Source organism: Littorina saxatilis, linkage group LG3 (genome assembly GCF_037325665.1).
Source record: "Littorina saxatilis isolate snail1 linkage group LG3, US_GU_Lsax_2.0, whole genome shotgun sequence".
In the NCBI taxonomy this organism is placed as follows: domain Eukaryota; kingdom Metazoa; phylum Mollusca; class Gastropoda; order Littorinimorpha; family Littorinidae; genus Littorina; species Littorina saxatilis.
Window position 1 is genome coordinate 36,917,506 of NC_090247.1, and position 7,500 is coordinate 36,925,005.

Below are 7,500 nucleotides of genomic sequence, written 5' to 3' on the forward strand. Positions count from 1 at the left end.
GCAGTCGTCATAGTTAGTCATTTGAATGCGACTCGACGTGAGCTTATCTACAATAGCACGTTTTTTTATGCACGAAACAACGGCTGTAGCGATAGCTTTTGACTGTTGAGAGGAACGGCGATTTGCACTGATAAACCGGCCGTCGTCTGCTACGACCCTTGCGTGACCCTGCTTCCGGGCTTTTCTTTTTTTAAACTTTCACAACTTCGAATTGTTCTGATCTTGTCTTGATGAAAAACGAATTCTTTTATGATTAAAGAATGTTTGTGTAACAAGCTGTCAATTTATTATTTAGATTTTAAAAGTTAGGTCTAGCGCAAAAACGAGGCGCCGTTGTTGTTAACGGAACAAGTCTACGAAAATAAATTCTTGGAAAATGTCTCACGCTCGACAGAAAGCAGCCAGGATGTTCCCGTTCGGTGAGCGTTCTAATGGAAGTATGCTTGTACTGTATTTAGACGCTCGGGGAGCTCTGTGATGGCTTACGGGAGGCTTACTGTGCCTTTAACTTTAATTTTCAGCAATATCGGGGAGATATGAGTCGGTAAGGTGGGTATACAGGGGAGGGGGGGGGGGGGGGTCAGAGAGACGATGACTGTCACAGACTTGCCAATTAAATGTTTCTGCAGCAGCAATAATTTCGTCCAAAGTGTTGTCCAAACTAATTAAGCTGAGATTAGTCATGTGACTACACAGAAAAACCTTAAGCAAGATTCACTCAAGCTTGACTTTCAGTAAAAACAACATGACCTGCCAATAATCAAATACTGGATCATTAACATGGTGACCACTGGGTAATCAAAATCTATCACTAAACTTATAAAACTATGTACCTTTTCGAATATTTCAATGTTTTCAGTAAGACGTAGGTTTGGCAGACCAAATAATAAACATTGTACAAGTTTATTCTGTGGTTCGTTTGGTTATAGGTCCCCGTGCTTTGGAACATTGCATGAAGAGAGAGAGAGAGAGAGAGAGAGAGAGAGAGAGAGAGAGAGAGAGAGAGAGAGAGAGGGAGAAAGAGAGAGAGAGACACACAGACTCAGACTCAGACTCAGAACTTTTATTACAAAAGGATAAAGGTTTTAGGCAAAGCCTATTCTTCCAACCTGTCCTTTATACAACACATAAAGACAGACGCACATTAAAAATATAAATTCAATCATATAAAATACAGAAATACATTGTATGGAAATTGGAATGCAACACAATGTGCATTTAAGGAATTACATAAGGAGAACTCAAAAATTACATTGACATAGTTATACCTTTCATTTGGGAATAAAGTTGCTCCGATCAGCTACACATCCGTTAACAGTAGTACAAAATATTTAACAAAATAACAATCGAACAAGACATTTAATTCACGAATGATGTGTGAACGTGTCTCTTAAACATTTTCACTGAAGTTGCATTTCTTATCTGTTGGGGGAAGAGTTCCAGAGAAACGCTCCCGAGAAGGCTAAGCTCGATTTGTAGAGGTCCATGCGAGGTATAGGAGGGATGATTTTTTGGGACCCATATCTTTTTGTGGCATGTTTGAAATGTGATTGCAAATATTTAGGACAGTCGTTATTTAGAATTTTATACATGAACACAGCCTTGTTTAACGTCAACTGATCTTTCAAGGGGAGGAAATTCAAGAGCTTTAGTTTATCATCCGTGGACCAGAGAGAGAGAGAGAGAAAGAGAGAGAGAGAGAGAGAGAGAGAGAGAGAGAGAGAGAGAGAGAGAGAGAGAGAGAGAGAGAGAGAGAGAGAGAGAGAGAGAGAGAGAGAGAGAGAGAACTGTACTGAACTGAACTTTATTTTACAAATGAGAGAGAGAGAGAGAGAGAGAGAGAGAGAGAGAGAGAGAGAGAGAGAGAGAGAGAGAGAGGGGGGGGGGGGGGCACAGCAAGATAAATTAACCCCGTTTCTTTACCGCAGAAACTAGTCACATTTTACGCACTCAGATTAGGCGCCAAAACGTACACAAACCTGCGTCGCATAAACTCAGCTAACATAATCCCAAACAAAACTTAGTCGTCCCTAAAAAAGCGCTAAACCAGGACAAGAAAAGCAGTAGTTAACAAGTCGTATCATTATTCACAGCAGTACACAAAGTCGCTAACGAAACCTTCCTTGACTGTGACACACTCTTTCAACTCAATTGACAGGTGGGTTTTTTTTTAAGAATGTTTTTCATTTCAAACGCATTGTGTTGGAATGAAAAGATTAACAGGGTTCCTTGACTCCGCTATGAATTGCTTCACGCATTAGGAGCAGCAGGTGCTGCCCATGTTTATTGATACAGTGGAACCCCTCTTTGGAGACCAACACAAATCTGTGAAAATCTGTTTTTAACACGGAGGGAGTCTTAAAATGGGGGTAATTGAACAGAGGTTATGACAACAAGTCTGAGCAAACAAACGCTTAAAAAACAGGGAGTCTTGAATTGGGGGGTCTCAAAAGGCGGGTTCCATTGTACTACTACTGTAGTAAGATTCAAGACCGAACTGCTAGAAGTTTTTAAGTCCTTTCAAGTCTGTGCACTTCCACAGGCTTGTGATTACCCAAAATGCTTGGCCACATGACGAGAACCGGTGCTTCCAATGTGGTGTGGTATCTGTTTCGATGCACTAAACCCTTTGTGGTTATGATGATTTTACTATAACTTTTCTATAACGTGAAATCAATGACAATCTGGCTTGAGAACAGTTCACGTTTTTCTGTCTTAGAAAATCAGTGACAAAAAGAGAATCAGACGGTTCTTATTCCACTAGAAATCAGTGATTAATTGAAGGTATGGTCATTATCTTATAAACTTTTTATGACGCTACGTCAATGCTTCAGTGCTATCTGGAAAGAGCCTATGCATCATAATTATGCCACAATGCAGTTTCTATCACTTGAAATAATGTGTCCTTGATTATAACCAATACAATTTGCTTGATTTGAGAGGCTGTAATAGTCTGCAGATATGTGTGGGGTCGTTGACCTGGTGCAAGTGTTCCAAGCTGCAAGATGTTCACTATTCGACTTCTGTGCTCAAATCATTACCATAACAATGATCGAGAATCAATTTCCATAGAGCATGGCACAGCTGCACGTGCACCGGTTAAAGGTTACAGTTCAATGACCTATCGGTCGAATATCATTCACTGCGCGTGAAATTAATTGTTACCGGGCACAATCAGTTTCCGTCATTAAATACTGCAATTATTCGGCTATCATTATATGGATAATCAACAAAATGCTGTACCGATAGCTAAGCAGCCTTCAACAATAACAAAGCAATGAGGCTGTTCTTGTTTTTGTGTTGCAAAACTGAGTAGGTGGTGACGGTGATGTATGTATGTATGTGTGTGTGTGTGTGTGTGTGTGTGTGTGCGTGCGTGCGTGCGTGCGTGCGTGCATGTGTGTGAGTGTGTGTGTTTGATAGTTTGTTTAATTTTGGGTCACATTTTCCCTTTTGGTTTGCCAAGTTACCGATGCTGAGAAATTAGTTTACAGCTCAGGTAATACATGCACACGATGATCATGGTCACTTTGATCTGCATATTGACATGAACGAGTGAAAGGCGGTTTTAAAATCATCCCCCCACCCCCACAATCCTTCTGTGCACTAACCACAAAACTGGGAACTCAAATTTACACATCGTACGACGTCAGTGCACCCGAATGCTGCTGAAAGTGTTGTAACGGGGAAAAAAAGGGTAGAAAAACATGAGAATGGAAAGTGAAAAAAGAATGGTAACAAAAAAATCGGTCAAACAAACACAAACCTAGGTTGACATAAGCAAAGCGAAAAAGAGGTCCACCGAGTCAGGACCCGTAACCCCTTGGCTCCTACTTCACTACACCCCCCCTCCCCCTCCTCTGCTGACTACCACTCAATCCTCTTTTTCAATGCCACACTGTATAACACTGACAACCTTTAAGACCTTGGTCACAGCTCTTATCTTCAACTTGTGATTCTTGGACTTCCTTCTGTTTCGGGGCTACATTACAGTGCAACCCGCCTAATAAGACCCCCCCCCCCCTCCCAAACCCCCGATTTTAGACTTCTCCCCTTTTGAGACTTTGTTTGTTTGTTTAACGCCCAGCCGACCACGAAGGGCCATATCAGGGCGGTGCTGCTTTGACATATAACGTGCGCCACACACAAGACAGAAGTCGCAGCACAGGCTTCATGTCTCACCCAGTCACATTATTCTGACACCGGACCAACCAGTCCTAGCACTAACCCCATAATGCCAGACGCCAGGCGGAGCAGCCACTAGATTGCCAATTTTAAAGTCTTAGGTATGACCCGGCCGGGGTTCGAACCCACGACCTCCCGATCACGGGGCGGACGCCTTACCACAAGGCCAACCGTGCCGCTTTTGAGACTGATGCGTCCTGCTTTTTCAGATGGTCTGTTCATGACCTCCATATATTTGCTTCCATTTTGTGAATCCTTATTTCATAAAGACATGATGTTCTAATATTTGTGTAGGTCTTAACACGAATTAAGGTTCCACTGTATAACACAGCAACAACAAGCAAGACCTTGGTCGCAGCCTAAGCACTCAAGAACTTGCGGTTGAGTTTTGGTCGCGCTAACCGGGTCATGTTATTGCGCCGAGTTGACCTCAGTGCGAGGTCAGGCCGGCAGGCCACTTTTGCGGAAGAAAACAGGAGCAGTTGTGTGCTAAGGGAGACAATCCACAGAAGCGGAAACCGCGGGGTTGCGCGCAATGCATTGTTGTCGTTTGCAGCGCAGAAGGTCAATGCTATGTGTGAAGTGACAATGAGGTGACTGTATGGGTTTTAAAGACACTGTCCTCCTCGCGTACATAATGATAAAACCTTGTGAAAAGCTTGCCAGCCATCACAGCCTTCTGTACAGGTTGTTCACATAATTATAAACAGGATAAGTCCATCATTCCACTTTTAGACTGACACATTTGCAAAAATCTACAGCTTTGCTGCTTCCTTCTCGCATTTGGATAGTTTTGCTGAAGTAATGTCATTAGTTTCACCCATGTCAACTTGCGAAAATGATCGATTTCTTGAATTAATTTCAATTGAAAAAAAGGTCCAAATCTGCACAGAAAGGAACCAGGTTGTAGATGTGTTGGGTATATGTCCAAATGGAAGGATGGATTTAACCCATGCAAAAGTCTTGACAGGAAGCATCTAAGCTGTAGGTTTTTTGTATTATGTCCAAACTTGTGGAAGGATGGATTTATCCCATGTAAAATCCTGGACACATTGTCATTGACTTAACCCATGCAAAAGTCTTGACAGGAAGCAACCAGACTGTGGATTTAAAACAAATATGTTTGAGAGTAAGGGTGAAATTACCCATGTAAGAGGCTGGACAGAGAGAGAGAAAGAGAGAGAGAGAGAGGGAGGAAGAGAGAGATGGGGGGGGGGAGAGACAGAGAGTGAGAGAGAGAGACAGATAAAGACAGAGATAGAGAAAGAGAGAGAGAGAGAGAGAGGGATAGAGAGAGAGAGAGAGAGAGAGAGAGAGAGAGAGAGAGAGAGAGAGAGAGAGAGAGAGAGAGAGAGAGAGAGAGAGAGAGAGAGAGAGAACCGTTGGCCTCGAGTTCCCCTTGTATTGTTAAGCTTATTGCTCGAGGAACCACTTCACGATGACACTTTAACATTATGAGGTTAGATGTCAAACACCAAGGCTTGACAAAGTCCTCAACACAACCATTCATTGTACTGAGCAGGAACTACACGGGCCTACTTGTTGATCTCAAGAAATAAATATATCATACTCCTTCAATCCAAGAGAACAATAATTACTCGGTATCAACAAGAAAACAATATGTCTTGCAACATTTATATGCAGGTGTTATCTGAGAAAACAGCATGGTCTTAATCAATGTTTAAATTCAAGAAAGCAACGTATCCTACAGGTAAACTCCAAGAACGCAATACTTGTTACAACCAAGAAAACAATGTCTTTCTACAAGTATGTACTGTATACGTGTCAAATCTGAGAAAACTACTTGTTCTTAATGTAAAATTCAAGTGAATAATTTATTTCACAAGATAAACCCAAGAAATCAGTCGCTCGAAAACAGTGCCAGTTATCACCTACCTCCTCCCCCCGCCCGACCCCGGCCATTTTCCTGTTTCTCTTTATATTTACTCCCTGCCAACTTCTCCCTATAGTTTTTGACTCCCCTAATTTGCATTATACTATTGTGCTCCAGCTGTGTTTAATTACAAATTAGCAGGGAGCAAAATTGCCTATTTCATGTCTTTCGCTGCTAAACCGTGACTGTTTATTGTTTTCCAGATGTTTTTGCTTTTTTATGTTTTGCTTGACTCCGTCGCTACGCCGTGAGGTGTAAAATATACGGCCCATTTGGAATAACGGGATTCGCCCGAGTTGAGTCGACGGCGGGCGTGTGTGTGTTTGGGGGTGGGGGAGAAGGTGAGGGGTATACGGTTGAGAATGATGGGGAGGAGAGAAGGGGGATATGTGGGGAGTGTAAAAAAATGTTCGCGTGTGGGTCGGAAGGACGGAGGGGAGTGAGGTGTGATGGAGGGGGTGGTTGAGGGGGGGGGGGGGGCACGTTAGGAGATGGAGATGGAAAGGCTGAAGATGTTGATGTAGATATAGCTCTAGATGTTCGCGTGTGGGTAGGGGTGGATGGCAATGCAGGGTCTGAGTGAAGGAAAGGGGGAGCAAAAAGGAAGGTGTGAGGTAGTAGAGAAAAAAAGTTATGAATCACGCCACTTTGCGACGACCAATCAGAAGAAGGGTCAAAGTCGAAGGTGCCGCGCATCCGAAAGCTCACGAACATAACATTGCTTCAGTTTTTGGACAACGTGCGCGAGATTGCATGGGCAACACTATTTTAAGTTACTGCAGTTGTGCAATGTCGTGCTTGTGTTTCTCTCTCTCTCTCTCTCTCTCTCTCTCTCTCTCTCTCTCTCTCTCTCTCTCTCTCTCTCTGTCACACACCACACACTCTCGCTGTCACACACCACACACTCTCTCTGTCACACACCACACACTCTCTCTGTCACACACCACTGACACACTCTCTCTGTCACACACCACACACTCTCTCTGTCACACACCACACACTCTCGCTGTCACACACCACACACTCTCTCTGTCACACACCACACACTCTCTCTGTCACACACCACACACTCTCTCTGTCACACACCACACACTCTCTCTGTCACACACCACACACTCTCTCTGTCACACACCACACACTCTCGCTGTCACACACCACACACTCTCGCTGTCACACACCACACACTCTCGCTGTCACACACCACACACTCTCTCTGTCACACACCACACACTCTCTCTGTCACACACCACACACTCTCTCTGTCACACACCACACACTCTCGCTGTCACACACCACACACTCTCTCTGTCACACACCACACACTCTCTCTGTCACACACCACTGACACACTCTCTCTGTCACACACCACACACTCTCGCTGTCACACACCACACACTCTCTCTGTCACACACCACACACTC